Consider the following 16,512-nt stretch of genomic DNA (forward strand, 5'->3'; position numbering starts at 1 on the left):
TACAAATAATCGATGTGTGTTTGAAAGTCGATTGTGACTTTGTGATGGCGGCCAAAGTGGATACGGATATGTGACGACTGACGAGTTAAATGTTTTTTTTTACTGAAGACGACGTTGAGAAAGGTAAGTGATACACTGATTTAGTTCGATAATAGTACAGAGAATGAAAAATAATGTTATAATTTACTTGCAGAGTTATTCATATTTACATAGTTATAAAAGTTATGCATAAAGTACTAGGCAACAAACAGCCTGCATACCTCTTTGAAAAACTGAACACAAATTCGAGCAGACATGAACATGTAACACGACGAAAGAAATTATTGTCAGTCCCAGTACATAATACGACCACCTATGGAAAATCATTTACTGTAACTGCCACTAAAGAATGGAATTCCCTCCCAACCTCCCTAACATCCATCAACAACCATAAGCTATTTAAAAAGAATCTAAAACAGTATCTACTGGCAAGGCAGCGAAATACCTAATCACGAGCAACTTTTCATTCATAAAAATACGCATTGTAACATTTGGCAACTGTGTGCACATAAATCTTATAATTTCATAATTTTATTTCACTTCATTATTACTATTATATTTTCTATTTTTCCAGATTACTAAATATATATGAATGTGTACTAAAACAAAAGCAAAAAAAAAAAAAAAAAAAAAAGATACCTATGTTCAACAATTTATAGGTAAATCTGTCTTTCTTTTTCATTATCTATATATATATCCTAAGCGTATATACCTATATATTTAATTATTCTTATTTGTATTGATATGTAATCCTTTTCATGTTTTTATTTTTATTTTTTTTCTGAATGTATTTTTTTCTCAATGTACTCTTTATTCCATTGTACAAGGGTCTGTTGTAAGAACGGCCCTAGAGGCCGAAACACGCCCGCTCCAATAAAGGCGATTTTATTATTATTATTATTATTATTCCGAGGCAGTTTTTGGTAACGGTTAGATTTTACGTCTGTGAAGTTCTCCACATTTTCCTCAGCCACAAATAGAAGCCACGCCCACGTCGCGCCCCTTACGGCAGGGTTGCAATCCCAGAAATTATCCCTTCCCAGCGAATATGTAAATGAACATTTGGGATAATAGTAAATCATGAAAGTGACATTTCATGATTTCAATACAAAGAATAAACATCAAAGAACACAAGGAAATGAAGTTTCACGATAATTTTCAACAAATAACGAAGATATAACCACCCGAAAAGTGACTCTTTTATCGCCATATGCAACCGTGACCGTTGCAGACGCAAATTGCATTTTCTGCCTCTAAGACCAATGAAAGTTCCATTTAATGACTTTACAAATAAAGAATAAACATCAAGGAACACAACCAAAAAAAGTTTATACGGTAAGTGTCCAAAAATAACGAAGATATAACCATCCGAAAAATAACTTATTTCTCGCGATATCCAACCGTTACCGGTCCAGCCACGAATTGCAATTTGGGTTCCTAGAACGATTCAAAGTTCCGTTCAATGACTTTAAAAATAAAGAATAAACATCAAGGAACACAACCAAAAAAAGTTTATACGGTAAGTGTCCAAAAATAACGAAGATATAACCACCCCAAAAATGACTTATTTCTCGCGATATGCAACCGTTACCGGTCCAGCCACGAATTGCATTTTGGGTTCCTAGAACGAATCAAAGTTACGTTGAATGACTTTAAAAATAAAGAATAAACATCAAGGAACACAACCAAAAAAAGTTTATACGGTAAGTGTCCAAAAATAACGAAGATATAACCACCCCAAAAATGACTTATTTCTCGCGATATGCAACCGTTACCGGTCCAGCCACGAATTAGATTTTTAAGAATTTACAAAATAACATTGTATGTATCAACATTTTCATTATTAAGCATGTCTAGGAACCTACGACCAAAAATTGGTGAGAGTATCACCATGAAATCGGGATGGGTAACACTTTACTATACCTGAGACAGATTTCTTCAAATTTACAGGAGAAAGTACTTACGCAAATCATTTTCTGTAGCGTTGTTGATGTTCGGGAATGTAATTTTGATACATTTTAATGCGAATGCATGTGGTTTTGTACGAAAATCTATTTCCGACGCGCTATTGCTGCTGGCGCCATTTGCTTCCTGCATGAGAGCACAATACGCTCTCGTATTGTCCGTATATGCTAAATTGAACGAGAGGAGTGCTAATGGAACCAAACCTAACAGGCCTAACCTAACCTAGTAGGCATACCTCGTCCCCGTGATGGTTTGTGGGGCTATCGTGAATTTTTGGGCTAACGTCGATGGTTTTTCTGGCTCAAGGAATGATCAACGGTAAGCTATCGCCATGTTGTGTGTGGAAATAAAGAAGAACAGTAAGTACTCGTAAATGTAAGAAATATACATTACTTTCCTAACAAATTCAATTATTTCACCTAAATAAGTGTTCCGGAATGCAGAATAGTACGTTAGCAATGTAAAAAAGTGCGAAAGAAATGATTCCCAGGTGTCTCAGGTATAGTAAAGTAGTACCTCGGGATGTAATAGATCGAACATGTGCCAGTTTTCTTTTCTTGGGGACCAAAAATTCAATTTTTGTGGGTCTCTTTAATTGCAATTGAAATTATAAATTATTTCCTTGTTATGCATTACGAGAAACATCGACGATTTTTTCGAGAGAGACTCTGAATCACACAACCTCAACGAAGAATGTTGAAAGAGTATTTTTCGTATCTTTCCAGTTGCCAGTTGCTCAAGTTCCTTTTGTTTTATTGTGATTTCATCATGTTATGAATGCAATTTTTACATGGTTTGATTTCGATTTACTTCTGCTAACACCTATTGCAGAGTTGTAGCGATTGCTTGAGATATTGTTCAATATGTGCCTTTGTGGTAAATGTTTACTATCCTTCGGACACCTATAACTTCTGAGTTTCGTCAATTATTGACATTTCTACTTACCTATCTGCTTCGCGGATCATTTTTTAACGTGTATTCACGTTTTTTTGATCATTTTTTTTTTAAAAAAAGTGTTTTTGTAACTGAAGAACGTACATTTCCGCAAATGGTTTGTGGGGCTATGCGGGAATGGTGTGTGGGACTATGCGAGAATGTTGTGTGGGGCTACGCATATTTTTTTCGAAACCAATTTTTAACTATTGTGACCCTACCTAACCTAACCTTACCGGAAATGGTTTGTGGGGCTTTGCATCAATGGTTGAATTTCCGCTATGAAACATTCCCACATCACACAAAACACCTTCCAGATGTTAGACAATACTACAGGAACTTATTATGGTAAGTAGTTTCTTCTGTAGAAATGAAGAAATCTGTCCGAAGGATAGTAAACTATTACCGGAAGGTACACTAACATGTTTGTAACTGTACAACGAGACACTGTAGCTATTTTCCTGTTTCAATTTGTAATATGTATATTGTACTGATTGCAAGAGATTGATCTTTTACTTTTACTGGCATCTTCATTCTAGGTGAAGGCAAAGCAACTTCGGCTCTACAATCTACATCTGGGTCAGACAAAGAATTGCAAATTGCCAGTTTCATGGGAGTAGTTTATCTGTTATTTCACGTCATCGGGCAAAAATTGAGAATAGACTGTTAGGAATACATGAAAATCAGAAGCTTATTTTGGAAAATTTGAATCCAACATTGATATCCTCAAATCAGCCCTTGCCTGAAAATCTAAAGCTTCCTTGTCAAACAGAGGATGACATTCAGAGGGTGGAAGAGTGGTTACTTTCTTCTCCTGAGCACATGAAGCAGATGGTAAGTTGACATATTTCTGTGAGTGAAATCATTAATGTCAAACTTTTTTTTTTTGTGTTAATCGAGCAGTTAACATTTTCAGCATAATTGACTGTAGCTCAAAGTGGTATGTAATTTAAGAGAGATCAATTACATTCTAAACTCCATGTGCTTCTTTTACTTCAATATAAGTTTCACTGAACAAATCATGCAAATTGAAGTATTTCAGTTTTCATAAAAATTTTGATCTCCGGGAGACGTCTCAAATTCGTTTATTTTGTTATTTTTCACATTTGTACTTACCTATTATGCATTGCTAAAGATTCTTTAAGGTGGGATTTCGCTTTTTTGACTAAAATAATTTCAATTTTGCACATATTGAGTAATTATTGTTCGTTCCTTTTTTGCTTGCGTTACACACAATCTGGTGGGCAAATCTTGACTAACGTTGTCTATCGTCAGTGGGTATGCAGTGTTTCCAACCTTCCTAACCAAAAAATAACTACTTCCCTAGTTAAAAGAAGGGTTATCTTAGTTACGGTAGGTTAGGTTAACATAGTTAAAAAAGGGTTACATTAGTTACGTTACATTAACTTTGTTAGGTTAACATACTCAAAAATCATGCACATTAAGATGCAGATTTACATAGGTTATGTAACATTAACATAGTTACAAATATGTGTGGTTGGAAACACTGACCGGGGGTTACGTCATGAAATGCTCACAACATCTGTTTTATGTAGTGGAAGGAAATAGAGGCAACAGCTTTTGTGCCTCAGAGAGACAAACATTAATCTAGAAAAATACATGATTTACCAGCCAAATAAATTGAACGATGGAAGAAAACACTTCCATGACCTTTCAAAAGTGTACAGAAACTCAGTTCCGTTCTGTAAAATTGAAGAAATACGTTTCCCGGAGATTGAAATTTTACGATAAAATGTGTACCTTGTATCGCCCACAGTGCAGTCAGTGCTTCTTGATTGAATTAATGTTTCGTTGTAGGAATCATACATGAGTTTCATTGGAGGCAAAAACCTACAGCAAATTGAGTGAAGAATTCTGGATAAAATATTTTCTAATGCATTGGCAGCAAGTCATAACTGGACTGGAGAACACAACAAAATACCTCTCCGACATTTGAAATTATTGGAACTTGTACCAAGTAAGATAGAAGGCTGTTCTTTTTTTCTTTTTTCAATTTGTAACTAAATTTGGCTGTAGGGCCATTACTTGTTGATGTAAAATCCAAATAATGTACATGATGGAAAGTTTTGGAACATTTAGTATTAACAGTAAGCATTCTTTTACATAAGTCATTAAAAATCCTCTAATAAGGACAATTCAAAAATGTATTCTAAGAAGAAACATTTTTATTTAAAAAAAACTTATTTGTTGTTTAATTTTACCATTGTTTTTGGTATATATATTTTTTTACTTCAGCTGTCTTATTTACTTAATAGGAAAAACTAATATTATTTCATGTAACACTGAAGTATTCTGCTTTTACTAGAACAGTGTTCATAAGTGCAAACTCATTTGTCACATTTCAGCAAGCCTGGCTCAGTTAGTTGAGCTTTCAATTTATATTCAGAAGGTAGTGAGTTAGATCTCAGATGAGGCCAGGCTAGCCATGCAGCTTCTTCCCTGCAGTTTTACATGACTCACACGAAATGAATATTGTGGCAAATCTGTGTAATTCCTTTCTCATCCTTTCCCTACCATATAGTCATGGGCTTCCGGATGGGGTGCATCCCCCCCCCCCCCGTGGAAATTGAAAGTCAACCAAAAATTATGTATTTCACACATGTAATTTCATTTTAGCCACAATAATATCTGTTAATTGTTGCATGAACACCATAAATTCAAATTTGAGCAATTTGTTTTTAGGAAACAACACTATTTTTGGGGGAAAATGTGCCTTGTTTGCCCCCTACCCTGGGAAAAAAATACCTTCCTTGCCACTCCCTGGAATAAAACCTGCGGACGTCCATGCATATAGTATAAGTAACTGTCTAGATGTGAAGGATTAATGTCACCCCACATGGATAATATGTGAATATTAGTTTCCTTTCATGGGAAGTTTAATCCTCATACTAAAGATAGGCCCAAGTACACATATCATATGGTATGTTACATTTGAGTTCATCCATGGATCTAACAGTTTGAATTGTTTCTAGTTTCAGTTCGAAGGAATGCATGTACAACAAATGCATCAGATTATGAAATACACTCAGTGATACAAAGCTGGTTCCGCTTTGTCAAAGATAGAGATGGCAGTCGGGAGCAACGTAGAAAGGAAAAGGCAACTGCAGGAACATCAAGAAATAAGTAAAGTAAAGACTGGTGATAGTTTTTCAGCAAGATATGAGAGACGAGTCATTTCTAAAGCTGCAGAAATTATAATGAGTGAATTTCATGAAGTCCCTTCTGTTTCAGGATCTACAGACATAATTCAAAGTGGTTCTGTTGTTCAGACTACAAGTTCATTTGACTGTATCAAATCTATACTTTTGAATGAAAATAAGAATTGTATTGTGGGAACAACCTCACCTGATGATTGCTTCTTAATGAAAGATGGTGGGTGATGTTGTTGTTGTAAACTCCATTGAAAAGGATCGTAGTAATGATGGTTTGTACATATAATTTAAATTGAACATTTTCATAAACAAATTGGACATTTTCACTTCACCTCTTCCAAGCAGTAGATTGTTTATGTTTAAGTTAAAAGAATGTAAGAACAGAGTTATTGTATCCTCAAGTTATTTACATAAAAAGTATATTCGTATATTCTTACAGCAGATTTCGCTGACACATCAGCATTTGGATGTATTCCATTTTGTAATAATAAGCTATTCTATTGAAATGACATTGTGTTCTTTGACACCTAAATTGTCAACCTCTTGCACCTTTTTTCCTTCAATAAATACAATAGCATCTTGCTACTTTTTTTGTAATGTATGACGGTAATTATAGTATATGTAAAATTAGTTTTGCTTATTGCCTCCGCTAAGAAATGTTTTACTTTTATAATGATAAATACATAAGTTTTTTTTTATCATTCCTTGTATTCTTCTCCAGTGTTTGAAAATGTCTTGATAATATAATCTTAATAAATTTTTATACATACAAGAAATAATGCAATTGTTTGTAAAATATTTATTAATATTATAAAGAAACTTGCCAAAAGTATTAACATTGGCATGTTGGTTTTTGGTTTGAGTATTAATGGTTGGGAAGTTTTTTCCTGTATTAGCCCAATGCTGGGAAATAGATTTGGTTGGAAGATTGTTGGCAAAGTTTTTCCATTGTAGTTGGGCCAACGTTGGGAAATAGGTTTGGTTGGGAGATGGTTGGCAAAGTTTTTCCATTGTAGTTGGTCCAACGTTGGGAAATTGATTTGGTTGGGAGATGGTTGGCAAAGTTTTTCCATTGTAGTTGGGCCAACGTTGGGAAATAGTTGGTTGGGAGATTGATGGCAAGGCGGACATCACCAACAGTTCGCCAACCGTTGGCACAAAAAATTTGTAACCATTTACCAACGTTGGCCCAACCTTTGTGTGCTACATGGGTTATATACAGAGCAAATAAGAGGGGGCCGAGTACAGTGCCTTGAGGGACACCACATGGAATGTTTTTCCACGACGATTTTCCATATAGGTCAACGACACATTGTCGACGTTCTTGTAGATAGGAGCAGAACCAATTAACCGCGGAGTCGGAAAAATTGAAAATCGATGATAATTTAGCGAGTAGAATTTCATGATCAATTGTCTGAAAAGCTTTTGTAAAGTCTAGAAGTACCAGAATCGTAAGTTGTTTATTGTCCATGGCTAGCCTCATGTCATCGGTTACGTTGACAAGAGCCGTGCAAGTGCTGTGGTTACTTCGAAAGCCAGACTGAAGAGGATCTATTAAATTCTTCCGCGTTAGAAAGTCCCGGGTTTGATCGCTAACGAGATGCTCTAGGGCTTTAGACAAGGCTGGGAGGATGCTGATTGGTCGGTAATCGTTGACGTTTATTATGTTGTTTGTTTTAGGTATAGGGCGTACCAGGGCGAGTTTCCAAGACGAGGGAAATGCGCCGGTAATTAAAGAAAAATTAAAAATATGAGTGATAGGAGCAAGTACGTGGTAGAGAATTTTTTTAATCATGAGGATAGAAATTTCATCTACTCCTACGGCCGATGACTTTATCTTCTGTAACGATTTTCTGACCTGTTCCGGCGAAAAATAAGAAAAACAAAATTTTGGAGCAGTTGTGGAGCGTGTTTCAATGTTACGAATCGTTTCGTGTTTCACATTATCATCGACGATCGGAAGATCACAAAAGTGATCGTTCAATACTTCCGGTGGAAATTTATTCACGGATTCGTGGTTTCTCCGTTTCCCAACTCCCAGTATTTTCAATTTTTTCCAGAGGACGTCAGGTTTGCTTTCGTATGTTAGTAGTTCAGACGCGAATCGACGCTTTGATTTTCGCACTTCCTGGGTGCAACGGTTCCTCAGAATTCTGTAATTTTCAAAGATGGATGTGTTATAATCACCGACCTTGATCGCCTTCCTATATTTGGTGTACGCTTTGTCACGCATCGCCATAAGCCGGTGCAACTCGTCCGTCAGCCAGGGAGCAGGGGGACGCGAAACACGCTTCTTCCTGACTGGAGCATGTTTATTGTACAATTGGAGGATAAAGGTATTTAACAATAATTTGTTTCCGCTCCTCATTTGTTTTTATTTTACTCCCGCTGGGAGCTTCTTGCAAGAACGCAGAATTCTGGGAGCGTGATATTCTAACACAGGGGCATGGTGCACGTTGGCTGGTGGCAGCAGGAAGAACATTTTTCAGCTAGCCTATCGGATGTGGGCTTTTGTGTATCTTATCATTGTGCAAACGCATTTAATTACTGTATAATGCCAAGTGAATTAAAGGACTTGATTGATTGATTTATTGTTTTAAGTCCACTTTATGCACAGTAAGGCTAATCGGGACTGGACCTACAGTTTAAAGTGGGATCCGAACCACTTGTGCCTCCACCGGGTATCGAACCCGGGACCCCTTGATTACAAGGCGACGACGCTACCACTGCGCCATCGGGGAGGCCCGAATTAAAGGACTTGTATCATATGCAAATTTGTTGGTGTATCCGTTGTTCCAGCCCTATGGTAAGGTATTCAATATGGCGTCATTCCCAGAGATGTTAGTTTCTTTCATGGTGTTACCTGGAAAGAATCTACAGACATTTATGGTCCTCCGCATTCCGGATATAGTGACAGTTTGTTTCGTGCAGGTCAGTGATCATCAGTTGTGATAGTGTTACAGAACAAACAGTGTTTTTGGTTTGCACGCATACATGTTTTCCGCTCTTTCGTAACGAACATTGTTTCAATGCATTTTGCAGTGACCTTGAACTTGGTTGCAATTACAGTAGCATCAATCGTCACTGTACGGTGGAATCAGCTGTTTCAGGAACTCTTGTTTCGTCGTACGATGATGCATTCTCTGTCTCTTCACCACCGTCGTGGGAGGAGGGATTGACTTTCTACGCGAGCATCAAAGAAGCAAATCGGTGAGTAAGTCTGGTTCATTTTATATTTCCTTCCTTGTATTTTCCTTACCTTACAACCATGGCTGACATTCAGCGTCTCATCAAAGAAAGAAAAGCATGCAAGCGCAAACTCAAACGTATAGCTTCGTATGTTGATACTTACGATGAAGCATCAAGCAACATTCTAACAATCAAGAGTCGCTTGGAGCATTTAAACGAGGTTTGGCTAAAATTAGAAGAAGTTCAAGACAGCATTGAACTACAATCAGTCGAAGGTGAACATGACGCGTCAAGAGAAGAAATTGAACGCATGTAAGTAGTGTAAGTGTATCGTTTCAACGCAGCACTTTGTAGGTATCCTCTTTTTTTATCAATTGAATATCACTTTTTGACATATTTTGACAATTTTTTGTCAACGTTTTAGCGTTTAGCGATGTTTTTAGTACAATTTTCACTGCAAAACTTTTTTTCCCACTCGCACTTGGTAGGTATATCACGATCTTACGTGATATAACTTAACCTATCCATTTTATTCGTGCTAAACTACACGAGAGCCTCTACAGTAGTGTCACAAATATGCCTTCTACTGCAACTCTGATTTCTTGACCAAACGACCTCAAAAACCTGAAAAACTCACTTTCTCTCCACGTTCCGCGCCTCATTTATTGCGCTGACGATGTTTCACAGCGTAGAAAAGCAGTGATGAGTGAAATTCACTCTCTCATCCTCTCATCCTTTGAAGGATGAGTGCACCTTATCGTAATTTTCCAAGTCCGGGACCAATGTTTATATATCGTGACCTTTGTAAACCTCTCTCGGGGGAACGATGTGCCACACACGCGCGCGCGCGTGCCTCTCATTATTTCCGTATTGTGACGCAAACAAACAAATAATAATTGTTGTTTTTTTAGGATCCCTGGCCCCTATAACCTCGCCAGGGGTGCGTGGTGCCCAACCAAAAAATAAAAGGTTCTCTAACGGCTGCGGTTATAGATTACCACACCTCTATAGAGTTTCACGTGTTTTTTTTTTCTCTCAAACTTCCATGAAACTCTACAGAGGACCTCCGTAATGCATGCAACGTGTACTAACGACTCTAGTGTTATTTTGATGTTGTAATTTTTTTTTGGATATAGAGTTTTATTGTGAGATAGATAAAAAATTATGTTTATTATAATATTTTCTTGATGAAGATGGAGAATATGTGTGTGTGTTACAAATAAAGTTGCATGCTTTTTTTTCTAGTGTGTGTGTATGTGTATATGTTTTTTGATGTTCGACAGCATCTGAAAAGATAAAAAAAAGAAAGAATTTTATTGTTAATTTTTTCGTGTAAAAACAACAAAAATTTTGTGCAAATTCTGATTGTCTCGTGCTATAGTGCAAAAACTGATGAAAAAAAAATATTGTAACTGATAACTGATGAAATTGACATTGTAACCGATCTGAACTAGTGAAATTCGTATTGTGCCATTGTAACTGATTGTGCTAGTACTAAAATTCCTTATTGTGCAAGAAAAGATGTTAAACCTGTTAAAACTGCTCTGTGACCCTCTCGTTCTTCACGTCGTGGACGAATGACTTCTCTGCGACCAGGATGACACTGCATAGAGTATCCTCGGCCAATGGACTGTTGAACTCGCAGACGACCTTGATGTTGGTTCGATCGTTGACCACCACCTGCTTTCTCTTAGATGTGTTGATGACGAACATGGGTCTCCGGGCTTTGAATTCGCTGGGCGTGTAATACATGTCCACGCTTCCCTCGGTCACGCGTTTGTAAGCTGAGAACGCTTCGTAAAGTTTGAGATAATCGTTTTTGGTCATGTCGAGGTTGTAATTTTCGCGCGGGAACACTTCGTTCCTACCATTCTTCAGATAAACGTTCTTGATCTTGCAGTCGTCGAACTTGCTGGAATCTTTTTCCTGATTGTTGTCCCTCCCGGTCTGAAAAAGTACAATGACGAAATCTGGCATGTCGAACTGTATGTTGTTGAACTGCGTCGTCACGTCGAATTCCATGTGACTTCCCGACGCCAACTTCTGCACGCACTGGTAACCGTGAAAGTGAATCGGCACCTGCGGACTTTTCAAGATGTCCGCTTTGTACTTGAGGGCGTAGTTGGTCTCGTATTCCACCACCGGCATTCTCAACTCCATGCTCCGGATGACGCACTTGGCTGCTTCGGGTAAAGTGTTGGCTATCGACGTGCCGTCGGCGTTCAAGTTGGTGTATCGCATCAGTGCGTCGTTGTCGTTGGCCGCTCTTCGAAACGTGATTCTCAGTCCTCCCTTCCACATGATCTCCTTGTAGTCCGAGAAGAATCCCGGCAGCAGACGCATGGGAAAGAGCACCGTGTGACTTCTCGTCGATATTTTGGTCCCCGCTTCGAATCCTCCCGCCTGGTAGTATGCTGCGTCCGTTTTGGATAATTTCAACGTTCCCACTGCCGTCGACGTGATGCCTGGATAATCGATTCTGTCGATGACGGTACCGTGTTTCCTCACCTCCACCTGCGAGAACAGGTGAGGCACGAAGTTGTCCACGAGTATCAAATTTGCTGCTGCGGGGAACGCGTCTCCGCTTTCCTTCTTCACCACGTCGAATTGAAGGTAGAGGTCCGCTCTGTGAGGATGAACGAACCCGTCCCCTACGTCCACGTCGTATTCGATCTCCCTGTTCGCTTCGTTCAAATTGGCGAACGTGCGACGGTTTGGAGGGAAAGAATGCAATTCGTAACTTTCGATTTGCTCCATGATGTGTATGGTTATTTATTATACGTTGATCTCCACGATGGCAGTGGTCGTTGCACCTGCGAAATCCACCACCTCTCCTTTCTCGTTCGTCACCACCAACTCTATGTCGTCTATGCGGTTGCGACATACTGGAAAATAGATCGGCGAAGAGGGTGTGTAGATGATCGGTTCCATGAACTCGGAACTTGGTTTGAAAGTGGCGATGATTCCCGTCTGCTTGTGACTTCCCAGCAACCCCCCGTCCGAAGATTTCGTGATCATGCCTTCCGCTACGTTGCAGTGTACGTTCAGAGTCTCTATGGCCAAGAATTTAGGAATGTTGGTTGCTACGTGTTTGATGCCAGCTTCGAGTTTTGTGTCGTTCTCGAAACCTAAAAGTTCTCCCATGGTGCCCAGGTCCACGGTCTCCGTCGCGGACACGATTTCCACTCTGTGCGTGACCGAATTTTGAGAAAGGTACGTGCCTTTGGGTAATTGAGCTTGCAAAGTAGAAAGATTGTATTGGCCTGGCGTGACGACGATATGTTCGCTTCCGACGCTAATTTTGTTGTTGTGCTGCGTGACGTTAGGTATGAGGTACATGCTGTAGAATGCACGCAGAGCTACGGATTTAGGATAGACGATGTCGTCGTGCAGCGTGAGTTTCAAGATCGAAGATTCGCTCGTGAGATGGAACACGCCCATCCTAGTAATGCTGTTTGAGGTTCCACAAAGCTTTCTGGAAATCTTTGATCGTAGGCTTATTTATTTGAGAGAGAAACGCGAGCATGGAGAGGCAGAGATGACCGCAGTTCTCGTCTCCGAAATTTTGAATGCGTTCGTCGTTGTAGTATATAGAGGTTTTGTTTGTTTTCAGATAATTGACTAAATTTGTAGGTGGAACGCCTCCGAAAGAATCGAAAACGAATGCTTTGTTGTTGTCGTTTTTGTGGTAACATATCCAATGCGTGCCTGGATTTTCTTGACCGTCCAAGTTGACTACGCCGCATTCTCTTCTTTTAACGGTTGAAGGTAACGAGTCGGACATGAAAACTCCTCTGAAGTGTTTGATTCGTAATGGTTGGATCAGAGATTCAATGTCTCGGTTGGTGAGTGCTGTTGTTTCTTTTTTTTAAACTTTTTCATCACGCCCTTCCCCCCTTTCTTCTCCATGGCCAGGTTGTGACGTTTCTGTTCTTCCAATTCCGCCTTGTTCTTCTTCGAGTCGATGACGGTTTTCGCGATGGCGGCGCTACCCCCAGCCAAACTTCCAACGGCCCCCAATGCTGCCAGGATGGCCGGGATGCTGAATATGAAACCTCCGATCTTTTGCTGTTTCCGCGAACGCTGCAAGCGTCTCAATTGAGGTGTGCTGAGAAGTAATTTCATTCCATGTCCTTTCGTCAAGCAAGAACGTTTCTTCTCGCGTTGTTTCTTGGTGAGTAACCCATCGAGGGCACCTAGATTTTTTAGATTGGAGTATGGTATCTGGTACACGACACCCTTCGGCTTCATGTTGATGCTCTATATATATTTTTTTCACGGTATGTTATTTATATATATAAATGTTCTGAGATTTTTTTTTGTTTCGTGTAATTTTTTTTTCACGGTATGTTATTTATATATATAAATGTTCTGAGATTTTTTTTTGTTTCGTGTAATTTTTTTTTCACGGTATGTTATTTATATATACTCCGCGCAGTCGTTACACAAATTCTATTACGTGCTTCGTTTTCTTACCAAGAAGTTCTTTTGTTCCCTTGTACACGATTCGAGTTTTGTTCTCGATTAAAATAGATAGCTTCTCGTCGGATAACATGTTAGCGTATCGATCTGGTAAAAATAGACTGTATTGTCCGTCGAGCAACAGACGCACCTTGGGACCATACTGGGTAGAAACAATTGAACCGGAAGTTATCGTGTAAGGTTTGCCGACTTCCAATTCCTGAATTTTTACATACTCGACTGACAAATTTAGCATTTGTTTTAATGCTTGGAGATCACTCATTTTTTTTTCAGTCGTCATATCGAAGAGAAATTTCAGTGTGTTATAGAAATTTAATTTTTTCACAATGTGTGTTATTTATATACCGAAGATTATTTTTTTCACGATGTGTGTTATTTATATATCAAGTTTTTTTTTGACTTGTACATTTTTTTGACATGTATATTATTATTATTATTTTTTTTTTCACGGAGGAAGAAAGTCCGTGCTTCCGACAACGCGATGATGTGCGTAATAATATCTTCAGTTTCTTGTTTAGACTTGCGCCAATCATCCGTGTATCGTCTTCTTCCCTGCCTCGCCTCGTGCAGTTCGTCCATTCTCTTGTTTAATTTTTCCCCTGCGGCCGAAAGAAGAGTATCGAGATCACCGCACCTCATGCCACTGATCTCCCGAAGACGGTCCTTGACAGCCATTTCACATGGGATTCGAAATGCCGGCGTCGTTTTAGCTATGATCAAAAGTTTCCCTATATCCTCACAATCTCCGTTTACTGCCTGTTTGAATATTTTTCTAAGCAGTTCGTGCGGCAAATCAGTTATGCAAGCCATGTTGTTTTTTACTGTATGTTATTTATTTATACACCCCACCCAAATTTTTGTTTCGTGTTCATGGCGATGGTGGTGCCCAGTGCTGCAACTCTTTCTCCCAACGAAGCGTCTCTGCTGACGAATCTTTCGAAAGCTGCGTGCTCTAACTTTCTGTCTGCTTCATGACGTGCATCCAGATCGGTGCGAGTGGTGTTGTAGGCGATGTCGTGATCTTTGCATGCAGCGTCCAACGGATTCACACCCTTGTCTCCTCTCTCCAATCTTTTCTCGAGTTTGGTACCCGGTCCGCAGTACTGGTAGCCAGGTAAATGCATCTCGAAAGGTAACTTGTTGATGATGTCGTTTACGAGTCCCTTTCCTTCGGCCACGTTCCAGAATCTCGGAGGCAGCGTGTTGATGATTTTAATGAGGTAACCTATGCCCTTGTCGTCGTTCACGATGAAGTTGGAAAGTTTCGTGCTGATCATGTCCACGATGCCAACCTTCTCGTTGTAGAAATTACGATTGCCTGCATTTTCTTCGCCGGCTATCACCAACAATCGGTCCACGAGTTTCCTAACGTCGTCCACCCAAACGAATTCTTTGGGTAACGTGTTGTAGCGTTTGACGTCGCTGCCTGTTTTGACCTGGTTCCAAATCGGTTTGATGAGATTCCTGTACTTCTCACCGCTGCTCGATTTCACCCTATTCTGCGAGGCATCGTTGTTTTGGTACAAGGCATTTGTCATGATCAAAATTTCCTTGTAACTCTGGTAATCTTCGTCGGTGTAATCTTTCGGCTGCTTTTTGGCAACGAGTTCCCACAGTCCCACCGTACCCGGATACCTGGTCCAACTATCCTTCTCGCCTAAATTAACTTTAATGTCGTTGCCTTCGAAGGTCACCTTCGATTTCCCAATCTTCCACACCACACCACCGCCTTCGTTGGTTTCCACGCTGGGATACAATCCGAACACTTCATCCTTGTCGAACTTCCCCGTGCTCAGGTAGTCTCGTGCCAAAGGTCCCAACTCGATTTTATCCGAAGACGTCGGATAAGACCTATGGCTCGACGTCGTGGTACATCCTTCAGTTCGAACGGTGTCGAAGGAATGCTCGAAATGGGCGTGGGTACAGCGTAACTTTTAGCTGCGAGTGGTACGAGTTCGTTGATCAAATTTTTATTTTGTTCCGTGACACTTTTAATTTCTTTACCTAGACCGCTGATGGCGTCGATCACAGGTTGATCCTGACGTTTCTTCTCTTCGTAGGATCCGCGATTCTCGGATTTCCAACCTTTGAAGCGCTTCACTAGATACTCCCGCAACTTGAGATTTTCGTCTTCTTGAAATTGACGTTTTGACATTTTTCTATATACGTTGAAACGTTTTTGAAACGTCGAATTCTCAGCCTATACGTTCGGTTCTCGTAGTTTTCTGCTGTCACCCTCTTGAGACTATCCACTTTTTCTAACACTCACTTTTTGTTGTAATGGTTATTTTATATATGCTTGTCAGACGTTTGAAAAAAAAAGAACGTTTTTTCAAATTTTTTTTTTAGATTCTCGATTTTTGATTTTTTTTGGATTTTTTTCTTCTTGTTGCAAATCTGAAATCGTCCTCTTGTTAGCGTTTGAGACGTCTAGATAAACGTTTATTTTATTTCTATATTTTCCATGGTTTGCTTTTCGAGTCATGTCGATGGTCACGAATCCGAAATCACCGCTGTTCCAACAGTGGGAGCAGAATTGAGAAAATAGATTGTAATTCATTTCAGCCCCTAGGTAATCATCGTGTGCGTGTTTTAAATTGGTGTGGTCTTGTCGAAACAAACATATGAAATTAGCATTGTCGCGTAGCAGTTGTTTCGGAACCTTGGAAAAAGTTTGTGCCAGGTAGAAACAATCTAATCCTTTGTGACGTCCTCGAGTGAAAAAATTACG

General features: G+C 39.4%; 1 long non-coding RNA gene across 1 annotated transcript; it reads left to right on the plus strand.

The window, feature by feature from the left end:
- Positions 1 to 3,605: 3,605 nt before the first annotated feature.
- LOC145990074 (uncharacterized) lies at positions 3,606 to 6,616 on the plus strand. The gene is made up of 3 exons (XR_014441930.1): positions 3,606 to 3,771; positions 4,756 to 4,915; positions 5,931 to 6,616. It is a non-coding gene; the product is annotated as an uncharacterized LOC145990074 (long non-coding RNA).
- The last annotated feature ends 9,896 nt before the right edge of the window (positions 6,617 to 16,512 follow it).

The sequence above is a fragment of the Lepisma saccharinum genome, chromosome 1 (genome assembly GCF_977018435.1).
Source record: "Lepisma saccharinum chromosome 1, izLepSacc3.1, whole genome shotgun sequence".
Taxonomy (NCBI): domain Eukaryota; kingdom Metazoa; phylum Arthropoda; class Insecta; order Zygentoma; family Lepismatidae; genus Lepisma; species Lepisma saccharinum.